The following is a 15,635-nucleotide window of genomic DNA, read 5'->3' on the forward strand; positions in this document are numbered from 1 at the left end:
TTCTATTCCTCCACAGCATGAACCACCATTGGATGAACTGTGTGGCTCCTTTATTGCTCAGTCCCCGTCCTGGGACATGCACTGCATGAAGGCAGGGATTTTATTTGGTTGCTCACTTCACATATGATGAATGAATGGATAAAACTGCTTGGTTGCCCCATTCCAGGTATCACCTTGGAATGCATCTGGATCTGCCTGGGTTAGAGCAGCTCAGGTAGTGGCCAGGACCCAGGCTACACACACACACACACACACACACACACACACACACACACACACACACACATACACACCAGCTCAGGGCTGCATTTTTTTTTTTTTTTTCAAGATGAAGACTTTCCCTGTCACCCAGGCTGGAGTGCAATGGCATGATCTTGACTCACTGCAACCTCCATCTCCTGGGTTGAAACAATTCTCCTGCCTCAGCCTCCCTAGTAGCTGGGATTACAGGCACCTGCCACCACGCCCAGTTGATATTTTTGTATTTTTAGTAGAGATGGGATTTCACCATGTTGGCCAGGCTGGTCTCGAACTTCTGACCTCATGATCTTCCCACCTCGGCCTCCCAAAGTGCTGGGATTACAGGCGTGAGCCACCACGCCCAGCCACGGCTGCATCTTAGTGCTCCTCTAAGGTCATGAGCTACTTGAGGTTGGCCCCTTCCCAGTATCTTAAACTGCCCTGTGCCCTGGTAGGCAAGAGGTCAGGGGGCCTAGATGAGTTGGGCAGCAGAGCCTCAGGGCTTGGCTAAGAATGGGGGCATGGCCCCTGTGCCTTCATTTTACAATGTGTGGCTATGAAGGAGTTCCCAGAAATGGTAATGGACAAAGGCTAGTCCCAGGCTGTACAGTCTGGAGCGTATCTACGAACTTCCAACAGAGCAAGGGAAGAGAGGCGTCCCAGGCCATGTTATCACACACACACCAGGTGGTTTACCAGGGCAGAGCCATTTTAAATCTGCTTCACTGTCCCACAGCAGCAGCCTGAAAAAAAAAGGGGGGCAGCTTTTATTCTGAGACATTGTTACCACCTCAGACTCAGACTCAGACACACCCGGGACTCACCAGTAACTCAGTCAACTCCTGATGACTTGGGTACAAGCACCCCCTCATCTGGCCATCTGCACACCCCTCACCCCTCCCTGTTCCTCCCTCGGCCACCCTCTCCCATGCCTACTGTGCTCCAGGGTCAGCACGAGAAAAGGTGGGGGAGAGACACCCAGCAGCTGCTTTAGCAGCTTTCTGAATGGAAAACTCTGAGACTTCCAATTCTACCCTTCTCCTCAGCAAGTGAGGACTACTGAGCTCCACGGAGTCCTCGCCCCAGTGCTGCGCGCCGAGGGAGATGCGGAAGAGGCGGGACTCCAGGAGGGCAGAGACGCCACTCGTTCTGCAGCATCTCCAGTGCCTGGGACTTTGAGGAGGGTCAGAAATATTTGTTGAATGAACGTGGCTGGGCGTGGTGGCTCAATCACCAACTAAAAAGTAGGCACGGATAAAGAAATATGGTGGGTACAGGGTGCAACAGGCCTGAGTGTACACACTCAGGACCTGCCAGCTCCTCTCAGAGGTGGCGATGCAGCCCAGTGCCCAGTCCACAGGGAGGGAGAAGCACTCCAGGTGAGAAGCTCTACTCGGCTTGCCATCTGCTATTAATATATGTATATCTATATCTATAGATATTAGAAAAGTTCTTGCTCTGCCACCCAGGCTGGAGTGCAGTGGCACAATCACAGGTTACTGCAGCTGCAAACTCCTGGGCTCAAGTGATCCTCCCACCTCAGCCTCCTACATAGCTAGGACTACAGGTACACGCTACCAGCCCAGCCAATTTGTTTTTCTGTAGAGAAAGGGTCCCACTATGATGCCCAGAGTAGTCTCCAACTCCTAGTCTCAAGCGATCCTCCTGCCTCTGCCTCCCAAAGTGCTGGGATCACAGGCATAAGCCACTGCACCCAGACTATTTGCTGTATTTTTAAGTCTGGTGAAGCCATTACAAATATCACTCAGATGACCTATTTTCTCTGCCACTGCTCCATAACCTGGTCACTTCTGTCCCTCATTTCTCCTGGAGTCATCAGGCCCACTGAAGGGGCCAGGGCAGCAGGCCACAATCCGTCACCAAGGCTGGCTTTAGGCCACCATGATTGTTTTCCCCAGAGTTGCAATTCAGCAGGAGTAGGCAAGACCTACGCCAGGTGAAATGGCATCCTGGACTACAGGGCTCTGGCCACGCTGCTACAGATGCTTAGGACTGGGCCGTGCTTTGTGTTGGGAGGGCTGTCCTGTGCATGGATATTTTCCAACATCCCTAGCCTATCCCCACTAGATGTCAGTGCCACACACACCCAAATCTCAGCAATCACAAACGTCCCCAGACATGTGCCCTGGAAGACCACTGTTGTGCAAGGTACGGATACTGTAGAATAACGGGAGGGAGAGGGAGCACGTGAGAGCCCAAGTGCAGACGGGATGATAGAACATAACCTGGCCTTGGAGACGGAGTTGATCTGAGCACTGCAGCAGCAACAGGGATGTTCACCAAATCTCCCCTCTGCTCCCCTGCCTTTCCCATCCCCCTTTGTAGCCAAGAGAACTCGCCACATGACTAGTTCTGACCATGAAATATTGGCAGAAGAGACAGGTGTCATTCCCAAGCCGAGGCGGTGAACAGCCCTGTGGGGTTCTCTAGCCTCCATCTCCCTGACTTGGTGCCTAAGAGGTCGTGTGTTCCTCCTGGTGCAGGGAAATCCACATCCCTGAGGGACTGTGCAGAGCAAGATGCCCCCAGATGAACAGAGAGCAAGGCACGGGCCTCTAAGGTATAAGCCTTGAGGGGTGGGTAGTAGAGCCTCACCTGCTCTGACTGAATGAAATGGGCAGAGGCGAGAAGGGAAAGCCCTTCTGATGGGGGTGGGAGGCCTGAAGGAAGCCCCGGAGATGGGAAGGCCCAGCTGCTGACATGTCTAGAGGGAACTGGCTCTACCGGAACAGCCACACTGTGCCAGGAAGTTGCAGAAACTTGTGGCAGGTGGGAGGCGGGCTGTGCGGTGGGCAGCCCACTAACAGAGGCTGGAGTGAAGGATGTGTGGTCAGCAACAAGGCTGATCAGAGGAGAAACATTTTCAGGAATTCATGCCTTTGTGGAGTAAAAGAAAGCAGACATGAAATAGTACCTGCTGAATGATCTCAATTTTATAACGCACCAGCCAGTAAAACATATCTACCTGTTAGAGTTTAAGACGGTGCTGACCTTGGAGGGAGGGCTAGGGCCTGAGAAAATCACTAGGGACGTCTGCGGGGACGCGCGCTCTTTTCTGGCCTTCTCCCGAATCCACTGAAATTCATCACATGGTTCCCTAACCTGCAAATGTTTGTACTTTTACACTTCAATGACAAGTCATTAAAATCCACTGGCTCCGTCATTATTAAAAAGTCTTTATTTGCGCACAGTGCTGTACAAGGTTTTATCCAAGGAGAACTGAGCATGTCTCCAACTCTGTTTTAAAATAGTCATTTCAGGGCTGACGTACAGCTGCCGTTGACTCATCTTGCTTTCCACATAGAACAGAAATGAGGATAATCCATAACCATTTGTTTCTCCCCAAGGCCGTGGGCTAAAAGAGGATATTGATTTGTAAGAATTAGTCATGCTGACCGAGGACTGTTTGCCAGCCCCAGGTTAGCAAAGGTTAGCAAAGGAGGCCCAGCTGACTCAGACAGCTTTGAGAACACTGGGTTCTTCTGGAGTTTCAGGGAACAATAACAGAACGCCTTCTCTTAGCCAAGTGTCCCTTGGGTCTTCAGTGTGGTCTCCGGTCCAGCAGCCTCGGTTTCACTTGGGAACTTGTCTGAAATGCAGATTCTTGGGCCCCACTCCTGACATGCTGAATCAGAAACTCTAGTAGCAGAGCCCAGCTTGTGTGTGTTCACAGCTCCGGCAGGCAGTTCTGCTGCACATTCAAGTGAGAACCACGGTGCTAAATCCATTGAGAAGCAAAGCAAAAGAGTAAGGCGGTGAAGCTGTCAGACCACCTTCATCCTTGATAAAGCCAGCACTAGAGAACGTGGGCTTATGCCTGTGGCGACTGGGCTTTCTAATACTGAACCCCAGACTTGCCCCTCCCAGGTGGGAGCCTGGCCTCTGTGAGACTATGGCAGGGAAGAGCAGACTATGGCATGGAGGTGCTTATGCTTCCTGCAGACAGCTCCTTCCCCAAAGGAAAATCTGGGAACAGGACTGGGCTACAAACCCACCAGTCACGCAACTCATCCCACCTCCTTGGAAACATAGAACATAACCTGGCCTTGGAGACGGAGTTGATCTGAGCACTGCGGCAGCAACAGGGATGCCACCAGGGAAAGGGTATGGTGCTGATTGATGATAGTTGCATCCACGCGGGAGGAGGGAAGCCCCCAACCGATGCATTTCCTAAGTATTAGTGACTAGCTTCCCCGCTTTGTGTTGCTACGCCCATCGGCTTTGGGCTTACACAGTTGGGAATAGAACTTGACCAGGACTGACACCAGATAGTTACAGAAGCACTCTTCATGGGCCACTGCCCAGCCTGATGGGTGTGGGCAATTCATGGGTGAAGAGAAGTGGGTTCTTGTTCTGAGGCTTCAGCTTCCCACCAGAGCATCCCAATGATAAGCGCACACTGCAGTCTTTCTGCCCTGTACAGAAGACAGCCAAGAAGAAATCCAGCCAACAGGGCATGAAAAGTGAGAGCTGAGTATGTTCTGTGTCCTCAGAAAGGGTTTGACTAGGTGGTGCTTTGACTTGTCATTATCTTAATGCATCTTTTGGTATCTGAATATAAGCAATCTTCATCACTCATTTTTTTTTCCCCGCAAGATGGTGAATTACAGGCTTCGAGCATGCCTCAGCCACGTGGAAATAGCAAAATAGTGCATAAAGATCAATTCTATGAGCTTTAATTTAAGACGGAAAATGGGAATCCACCAGCATAACAAGACACCCCAGATCCCAAGGAGAAGGTAGGCAGGCAGCCCCCATGATGGCTTCCAGCCAATAAAAGTGAGTGAAGCCCCCAGAACCTAGGAGGGTGAGAGAATCCCTCACGGCCCATCTTTCTGCAGGGGTTCCATGCAACCCAGGCCAAGGGAGAGCATTTCATGTCTCCCACGCCCTGGAGCTAACTTAGGGAGCAGCCTGGACACAGAAAAGTGGCAGATATTTTCCCACACCTGGGATCAAGAGAAGGATGCCACTTTTAATCTGGGCTCCTAAAAAGTCAGTCATTTTTTGATGACCCTGGCAGTGTAGCCATGCAGGCATTTTAGTCTCAGGTTAGATATGGGAGCATTTGTTCTGGAGCAGGGTAGGGCCCTCCACAGCCAGAACTGAGCAGCAAATGTGGAAGGTGTCCCAGCAGCAGGCACTGGAATTGTGCTCTCCTCTGTCACAGGCCTGGAAGGGGAGGAGAGCTGCCACTGCCACAGTTTCTCCTGGGCAAAAAGATTTGTAGTCTGAGCCAACTTGGCACCCTAGAACTGTCTGCATGTGTCATTGCTGGGTGCCTTAGAGATCGTGGCACACCAGGGCCCTCTCTACCCCCAGACGTATCTCCAGACATTTGGAGCACCTGCTCACCTGAACTAACAGCCTGAGCTGCTCCACTCTTCCTGAGTGAATCCTCGGTGTAGCAGGGTCCTCTTTGATCCACACGCAGGGAGACCACCAGCCATTTGAAGCACCTGCTCCCATGGATTAGCAGCCTAGATCACCCCACCCTTCCTGTATGGAGTTTGTGATGCAGGGGGCGCTCTCTTTGCTTCATGCCCAGGCAGATCTCCAGGCATATAGAGCACCCTCTTACCTAGATTGATGGCCTGATTCACTCCACGCTTCCTGAGCAGAGATCATGGTGCGGGGGGCCATTTATGATCCTCCAGGCAGATCTCCAGCAATCTGGAGCACCCACTCGCTCTCCTGGAATAGGAGTTTAGGCTGCCCCCACTCCCTGTGTAGAGAACCTGGAGCTGAGAAGTTTCCCAGTTCCACACCTAGGCACACCTCTGGGCCCTTGGTGGCTGCCCGTTGGACCTCTTCCTCTGCACCGGTGCTTATGCTTGCCATTAGGAGACCTGTAAGCAGTCCTTACCCGTCCAGCCCCAGTTATCTTATTCCCCCCCACCCACCCATCTTGGCTTCCCCCTCAGGGGCTGAGCAGGGAGCTCGGACCATGGCGCACTGCACAGATCAACCCATTGCCTGAGGAAAAAGAGAGCTTCTTCCAGTAACAAGGATCAAGTATACGCCCATCTGTGTTGGCTGCAGCGGCTTTTACCCGTAAGTGCCATCCACTGGCTGTAGGTCAAACCACACTGCCCAATATAAAACCTGCCAACAGAAGTGTATATGGCTATTCATATAAAGAACAAAAGAATGGCACGCCTGTAATCCCAGAACTTTGGGAGGCTGACGCAGACGGATCACTTGAGGTCAGGAGTTCAAGACCAGCCTGGCCAAGATGGCGAAACCCCGTCTCTACTAAAAATACAAAAATTAGCCAGGCATGGTGGTGCGCCCCTGTGTCCCAGCTATTCGGGAGGCTGAGGCAGGAGAATCACTTGAGCCCAGGAGGCAGAGAGGTTGCAGTGAGCCAAGATCATACCACTGTACTTCAGCCTGGGCAACAAGAGGGAGACTCTGTCTCAAAATAATAATAATAATAATAATGGCATTCGCAGCAATCTGGATGGAGCTGGAGACCATTATTTTAAGTGAAAAAACTCTGGAATAGAAAACCAAACATCGTATGTTCTTACAAGTGGGAACTAAGCTATGAGGATGCAAAGGCATAAGAATGATACAATGGACTTTGGGAACTTGGGGGGAAGGGTGGAATGGGGGTGAGGGATAAAAGACTACATTTTGGGTAACAGTGTACACTGTTCAGGTGATGGGTGTACCTAAATCTCAGAAATCACCACTAAAGAACTTATTCATGTAACCAAACACCACTAACAGGCTAACAGGGAACTTCTCAGCAGAAACCTTACAAGCTGGAAAAGACTGGGGGCTACTTACAGCATTCTCAAAGAAATTCCAACAAAGATGCTATATCCTGCCAAACTAAGTTTCAGAAGCAAAGAAGAAATCATCTCTTTTATAGACAAGCAATCACTAAGAGAATTTTTGACCACCAGACCAGACTTACAAGAGATCCTTAAGGGTGTTCTACACATGGAAATGAAAGAACAATACCTATCACCACAAAGCGCTCTTACGTACATGGCTCACAGACCCTGTAAAGCAACTGCACAAAAAAAAATTACAAAACAGCCAGCTAATAACTTCACAATCGGATCCAAACCTCACATATCAACATTAACATTAAATGTAAATATTCTGAATGTCCCACGTAAAAGGCACAGAGTGACAAGTTAGATTTTTAAAAAAACCACAAGACCCATACATCTACCATCTTCAAGAGACCTACTGACATGTAATGACACCCATAGGTTCAAAGTAAACGGTTGGAGGAAGATCTATCATGCAAATGGAAAATAAACAAGAACAGGAGTCACAAGTTTTATATCAGATAAAACAAACGTTAAATGAACAATAGAAAAAAAAAAAAAGACAAGGGTATTACATAATGACAAAGGGATCAATTCAACAAGAGACTTAATTATCCTAAACATATATACGCACCCAACATTGGAGCATCCAGCTTAACAAAACAAGTACTTCTGGACTATGAAAAGACTTAGACAGCCACACAATAATAGTGGGGTCCTTAACACTCCACCAACAGCATTAGATCATCAAGGCAGAAAACTAAAAAACTCTGGACTGAAATTTGACATTTGACCAATGGGCCTAAGAGACACCTACAGACTATTCAACCCATCAATCACAGAATGTACATTCTTCTCATCTACATACAGAACATACTGGAAGATTGACCACACGCTCAGCCAAAAAGCAAGTTTCAATAAATTAAAACACCTGAAGTCATGCCAACCATACTCTAGAACTACAGTGGAAGAAAAATAGAAATCAATACCAAGAAGATCTCTCAAAATCACACAATTACATGGAAATCAAACAACTTGCTCCTGAATGACTTTTCAGTAAACAATGAAATTAAGGCAGGAATCAAAAAAAAATCTTTCAGCCAGGTGTGGTGGCTCACGCCTGTAATCCCAGCTACTTGGGAGGCCAAGGCAGGTGGATCACCTGAGGTCAGGAGTTCAAAACCAGCCTGACCGACATGGAGAAACCCCGTCTCTACTGAAAATGCAGAATGAGCCAGGTGTGGTGGTGCATGCCTGTAATCCTAGCTACTTGGGAGGCTGAGGTGGGTGGATCACCTGAGGTCAGGAGTTCAAGACCAGCCTGATCGACATTGAGAAACCCTGTCTCTACTGAAAATGCAGAATTAGCCAGGTGTGGTAGCACATGCCTGTAATTCCAGCTACTTGGGAGGCTGAGGCAGAAGAATAGCTTGAATCCAGGAGGTGGAGGATGTGGTGAGCTAAGATCATGCCATTGCACTCCAGCCTGGGCAACAAGAGCAAAACTCTGTCTCAAGAAAAAAAAAAATTATTTGGAATACATGGAAACAGAGACACAAATACCAACATTTCTGTGATGCAACAAAAGCAGTGCTAAGAGGAAAGTTTATAGCACTAAATGCCTACATCTTTGGAAGGCCAAGTTGGGTGGATTACTTGAGGTCAGGAGTTCGAGACCAGCCTGGCCGACACGGTGAAACCCCATCTCTACTAAAAATACAAAAATTAGATGGGCATTGTGGTGTGTGCCTGTAATCCCAGCTACTCAGGAGGCTGAGGCAGGAGAATTGCTTGAACCCGGGAGGCAGAGGCTGCAGTAAGCCAGAGGCTATAGTGAGCCGAGATTGTGCCACTGTACTCCAGCCCAGGTGATAGAGAGCAAGACTCCATCTCAAATAAATAAATAAATAAATAAATAAATAAATAAATAAATATGCTTACATCAAGAAGATGGAAATATCTTAAATTAACAATCTAACATCATACCTAGAGGAACTAGAAAAACAAGAACAAACTAACCCCCAAACTAGCAGGAGAAAAGAAATAACTAAAATCAGAGCAGAACTGAGACTGAGACCCACAAATCCATACAAAGGATCAATAAAACCAAAAGTTGGTTATTTGAAAGAATAAAAGTGATCAATAGACCACTACCTGGATTAACAGAAGACAAAAGAGAGAATATGCAAATAAGCACAATCAGAAATGAGAAAGGTGACATTACAATTGATCCCACAGAAATACAAAAGATCTTCAGAGATTATTATCAACACATCTGTGAGCACAAACTAGAAAATCAAGAGGAAATGGATAAATTCTTGGGCACACATAACCTCCCAAGATTGAATCAGGAAGAAATAAAAACTCTGAATAGAGCAGTATCAAGTTCCAAAATTGAATCAGTAATAAAAATCCCAGCAGCCAAGAAAAGCTCTGGACCAGATGGATTCACAGCTGAATTCTACCAGATGTACAAAGAAAAGTTAATACCAATTCTACTGAAACTATTCCCAAAAATAGAGGGAGAGGGAATCCCCCCCTAACTCATTCTATGAAGCCAGCCCAACCCTGATACTAACACCTGGCAAAGACACACAAAAAAAGAAAACTACAGATTAATATCCCTGATGAACACAGACACAAAATCCAAAACAAAATACCAGCAAATCAAACCCACTTAATTCACCATGATCAAGTCGGCTTTATGACTGGAATGCAAGGCTGGTTTAAGATACATGAATCAATAAATATGATTCACCAGATAAACAAAATTAAAAACAAAAACCATATTATTATCTTAACAGATGCAGAAAAAGCTTTTGCCTGTTCAGGTGGCTCACGCCTGTAATCCTAGCACTTTGGGAGGCCAAGGCAGGTAAATCACCTGAGATCATGAGCTCAAGACCAGCCTGGCCAACATGGCAAAACCCCATCTCTACTAAAATTACAAAAATTAGCCAGGTGTGGTGCTGTGTGCCTGTAGTCCCAGCTACTCAGGAGGCTGAGGCAGGAGAATCACTCAAACCTGGGAGATGGAGGTTGTAGTGAGCCAAGATTATGCCACTACACTCCAGCCTGGGTGACAGAGGAGACTGTCTCAAAAAAAAAAAAAAAAAAAAAAAAAAAAAAAAAAACCTAAAATAAATCGTAGATGATTCAAACAAAGGGAAAAACATTCCATGCTCATGGATAGGAAGAATCAGTATTATTAAAATGGCCCTACTGTCCAAAGCCATTTACAGATTCAATACTATCCCTATCAAACTAACAAGGTCATTTTTCACAGAATTAGAAGAAGCTATTCTAAAATTCATATTGAACCAAGAAAGAGCTCAAATAGCCAAGCAATCCAAAGCAAAAAGAACAAAACCAGAGGCATCACATAACCCAACTTCAAACTATACTGCAAGGCTGCCATAACCAAAACAGCATGATATTAGTATAGAAACAGACACACAAACAAATGGAACACAGTGGAGAACCCAGAAATAAAGCTACACATCTACAACCATCTAATCTTTGACAAAGTTGACAAAAATAAGCAGTGGGGAAAGGACTCCCTATTTAATAAATGGTGTTGGGATAACTGGCTATCCACATGCAAAAGAATGAAACTAGACCACTACCTTTCACCATATACAAAAAGTAACTCAAGCTGGATTAAAGATTTAAATGTAAGACCTCAAATTATAAAAATTCTAGAAGAAAACCTGGCCCTAGCAAAGAATTTATGGCTAAATCCTCAAAAGCAATTGCAACCTTGGCCCTAGCAAAGAATTTATGGCTCTTCTCTTCATTGGCCCTAGCAAAGAATTTATGGCTAAGTCCTCAAAAGCAATTACAGCAAAAGCAAAAATTGACAAGTGGAACCTAATGTAACTAAAGAGCTTCTGCACAGCAAGAGAAACTATCAACAGAGTAAGTAGACAATCTGCAGAATGGGAGAAAATATTCTCAAACTATGCATCTGACAAAGGTTTAATATCCAGAGTCTCTGAAAATTTTAAATCATTCAAGAAGCAAAAAACAAATAACTCCGTTGAAAAGTAGGCAGAGGACATGAACAGACACTTCTCAAAAGAAGACATACAAGCAATGACAAACATGAAAAAATGTTCCACATCACTAATCATCAGAGAAATGCAAATCAAAACCACACAATGAGATACCACCTCACACTAGTCTGGGTGGTTAGGTATTGAAAAGTCAAAAAAAAAAAAAAAAAAAAAAAAAACAGATGCTCGTTAAGTGTGGAGAAAGGGAATGCTTATACACTGTTGGTGGGAAGGTAAATTAGTTCAGTCGCTGTGGAAAGCAGTTTGGAGATTGCTTAAAGAACTTAGAACTACAATTTGACCTAGTAATCCCATCACTGGGTATATATTCAAAGGAAAAGAAATCACTCTACTAAAAAGACACATGCACTTATATGTTCACCTCAGCAGTACTCACAATAGCAAAGATATGGAATCAACCTAGGTGCCCATCAACAGTGGACTGGATAAAGAAAATGTGGTACATATGGACCATGGAATACTATGCAGCCATAAAGAGATCATGTCCTTTACAGCAACACGAATGCAGCTGAAGGCCGTTAACCTTAGCAAATTAACATACGAACAGAAAACCAAATACCATATGTTTTCACTTGTAAGTGGGAGCTAAACACTGAGTACACATGGTCATTGAGATGGGAACAATAAACGCTAGGGACTACTAGAGATGGGAGAGAGGGTCGGGGGCAGGGGCTGAAAAACTACCTGTTGGGTACCATGCTCATTACCCCGGTGACAGGATCATTTATACTCCAAGCCTCAGCATCATGCAATAAATTCATGTAACAAACCTACACATGTACACCCTAAATCTAAAATAAATGTTGAAACTATAAAACCAAATAAACTCTTTTCTCCTCTCAACTGCACATTTTTGCCATCTAATGACCTACCCCTTTAACATGAAAATTATGCTACTCCTTTCCCTTTTCCAAAGAAGAGACTCTAAGAGCAAAAAGAACCTTAGAAGTCATTGAGTCCAAACACCTCATTTTTACAGCAGAATAATCGGAGGCCCTGAGAGTTGGAGTGACTTGTCCAAGTTCCAACTACGAATTCGTGGCAGAGCTGCAGCAAATGCCCAGGTTTTAACCCCCACAGGCTGAAATCTCTCAATCCCTCACAGCTCCATAAACTAAACTTTTGATTATACAGCATTATCTCTAATTGAGATTCTCTCTTACCGCACTATAAACCGAAGCAATTGGTAATTTGTCCCATGTATTTTCTAATAATGTCCCTTCGTATCACCAGTCCTGGTTAGAAAAAGCCATGTGTAGAAAAGGTTTTTGCCCAGTGCATTGCACAGGAATTAGCTGTTGAAGGCAGCGGCCCACACTGTGCCCTCTTTATCTTTTGACCTGGAGCCTCAGGTTCCCTAATATATCCATTAAAAGGTGAGAATAAGAACAGACGTGGCACAATTGTTCAGAGTTACTTGTTCAATGTTTTTTTTTTTTTTTTTTTGAGAAGGAGTCTCGCTCTGTCGCCCAGGCTGGAGTGCAGTGGCCAGATCTCAGCTCACTGCAAGCTCCACCTCCCGGGTTTACACCATTCTCCTGCCTCAGCCTCCCGAGTAGCTGGGACTACAGACGCCCGCCACCTCGCCCGGCTAGTTTTTTGTATTTTTTAGTAGAGACGGGGTTTCACGTTGTTATCAAGGATGGTCTCGATCTCCTAACCTTGTGATCCGCCCGTCTCAGCCTCCCAAAGTGCTGGGATTACAGGCTTGAGCCACCGCGCCCGGCTTGTTCAATGTTTTAAAGAGCTTGACAGATGATTTTCCTCAACTCTCTTCCAGACTATATTTTTTATTACACAAAAAGTAATCTCGCAAGTGCTGTTTGCCCCTGCCATGGGATAACAATAGGCTGGAGTGCAGTGGCACAATCCTGACACACAGTAACCTCCGCCTCCCACGTTCAAGCGATTCTCCTGCCTCGGCCTCCCGAGTAGCTGGGACGACAGGCACCTGCCACCACTCCCAGCTAATTTATGTATTTTTAGTAGTGACGGGGTTTTGTCATGTTGGCCAGGCTGGTCTGGAACTCCTGACCTCGACTGATCTGCCCACCTCAGCCTCCCAAAGTGCTGGGATTACAGGGGTGAGTCACTGCACCCAGCCGGATATTATAACTTTTCGTTTCATTGCATTCCCAGATCTTATGACTGAAAGATTTTATGCCAACTTCCACTTATAATCAAGGAGAGGCCTGAGAAACCATAATTTGATAAGAAACCACAACTATGTGGTTATCCTTTAAGTTATAAAAGTGCCTGATAACCAAAGATTTCACAAGAAAATTACAAGAGACCACTTTGGGAATAAATATTCCTTGATACTAGACAAACAATATTGTATCTGCCTAGTGAAAGGTTATTGTGTTTATGTGTCCCCTGTAGAAGGAGGTTGTCTCTAAAATAACTAGACTTAATACCCTTAAAAAACATCAGTGACAGATGGAAAATTCTATGTCATGTTGGTACATTTTGTGGGGTTTTTCTGAAAATCTTTAAGGGGCACCTTTGTGCCCAGCAAGTACCAATCAAATAATCACAGCACAACATGCTCTTGAAGGCTGTAAGAGTGACTTCTGCTTTTTGTTTTGTTTTGTTTTTTTTGAGACAGAGTCTCGCTTTGTCGCCCAGACTGGGGCGTAGTGGTGTAATTTCAGCTCACTGCAACCTCCACCTCCCGGGTTCAAGCAATTCTCCTGCCTCAGCCTCCCAAGTAGCTGGGACTATAGGCACGCACCACCATGCCCAGCTAATTTTTATATTTTTAGTAGAGACAGGGTTTCACCATGTTGGCCAGGATGGTCTCGCTCTCTTGACCGCGTGACCCGCCCACCTCAGCCTCCCAAAGTGCTGGGATTACAGGCGTGAGCCACTGCGTCCGGCCAGAGTGACTGTTAATGCTGCTGACTCGTGTCACAAACTGTCACCCAATCCTCTAAGCTTCACTCCTTGGACATTCAAAATACCTCAAAGTGCTAGGACTACTGCCATCTTATGAATTAATAATGCTGCTTCACATCCTAGCTCTGCCACTGAACTCTCCTCAACGCTCTTTCTCCAAACACTGGCCAGGTCTGAAGTAACTGTGAAATCAGAGAAGATGGGAACCTGAAGTGGGGCAGGCAAGCGATATTCACCGCCTACCACCAGGATGCAGAATCAAGTGTGCAGTAAGCCTCAGGCTGATGGTAGAATATATTTATTGCTACATTTATATACAATTGTACAAACAGCCCAGACAGGAAAGAAATGTTGCATCGATTTCTGTAGATTCCACCAACATGTGCACAGAAATGGAGCTGTTCACCACTGAGTTTGCTCTTGGATTGAAGCCAAATGTAAGTCACATACATTTTTTGAAAAAGTGGGAAATTCTTGGAAATCCTCTCCATAGATTCTTCCATACAAGCTAGTCATGCAGAAAAAAGTGGGTTCTCAGAAGCTGATGCCTTCCAGCATCTCTTTGGGGGATAGAGTCTTGAAGATGGGGTGCAGTAGATGCTGGCTTGGGACTGCAGGGTGCCGTGCGAAGTCCCAAGTCCCGGCCCATCTTGCTAAGGTCTGTCTTTAGGAAAGGCAATTGAGAGGGGTTTGGAGAGAAAGAGAATAGCAAGAAAGGGAAATCCAACAGTAAACTGAGAAGAGGAGAGAAACGTGAGCCAGGGCCCTGGGTGAGGGAATACTGGTCCATCCAGTTCCAGCTGAGATTGCAGACTTTGGGGGATACACACATTCAGAACACCAGGTATGTCCTTATCCTAAAGCTGCCCGTATGTCAGTAGCCAGAGGCCTGCATGAAGACACAGAAAGTGAATAGGAAAGTCAGGCAAGAAAGAAGAAAACTCAACTCGAATACTCGTATTATCAGCATTCAGTTGAAAAGGCATGACCCTGAATGTCTTTCCACATTTTGTAAGTTAACATTTAGTCACGGTTAGTTGATGGTTGGGTGATGAAGGGGAATGGAATGCCGCTGAGGAAATGCAATGATGTACAGATTGTACCAAAATAAAGGTGCGTCCACAAACTCTACACTCTGACCTCAGCCTGGCTAGAATTACTTTTGGCCGCAAAAGGAGTCTAACATATAGATTTTGCAATGTTCTGATCCAGAATTATGATGTGGATGTAAGATCATGGTATAAACACTCACTCTTTCACGTCACAGTCACATACACCTTAGTGACGTGAATCCCAAGAGAAATTGTTGAGCAGCCACGGGGCGTGTGTGCTTAGGGAATGAGTTCATCTTATTTATACCAGCTCCATCTGACACATCTCAGGCCCCTTCCCACCTCGGGGATCCAAGAGGGAGGACCTGCAGACTGGGTCTAATCTGGTCTCCTCAGCTAAAATCAGCCCAGAGCCTGAGAGAAAGGTCTGAAGGTTGAGAGCAAAAAGCCCATGAGTCTAAATACACCACACTGTGCCAGCCTTTGGAGTTGATTAGCAATTTGGGTACAGTCTGGTCCCAAGGCTATAGGGATCTATCCATGAGGAAACCAGTCAGTTC

At 46.0% G+C, this 15,635-nt stretch overlaps 1 protein-coding gene across 7 annotated transcripts in view; it reads right to left on the reverse strand.

Annotated features, from left to right (window-relative positions):
* The window catches only part of RDX (radixin), a 118,822-nt gene that overhangs the window by 7,525 nt on the left and 95,662 nt on the right, over window positions 1–15,635 (reverse strand). For 6 of the 7 annotated variants that reach the window (XM_045371065.2, XM_065528965.1, XM_045371066.2 and 3 more), the window contains one exon: window positions 14,306–14,912. The exons of the other annotated variant lie outside the window; for it this stretch is intronic. The gene's annotated coding sequence lies outside the window, so the exon portion shown is untranslated. Of the gene's footprint in view, window positions 1–14,305; window positions 14,913–15,635 lie in introns of those variants that run through there. 7 annotated transcript variants of the gene reach the window in all.

The sequence above is a fragment of the Macaca fascicularis genome, chromosome 14 (assembly GCF_037993035.2).
Source record: "Macaca fascicularis isolate 582-1 chromosome 14, T2T-MFA8v1.1".
NCBI classification, from domain to species: domain Eukaryota; kingdom Metazoa; phylum Chordata; class Mammalia; order Primates; family Cercopithecidae; genus Macaca; species Macaca fascicularis.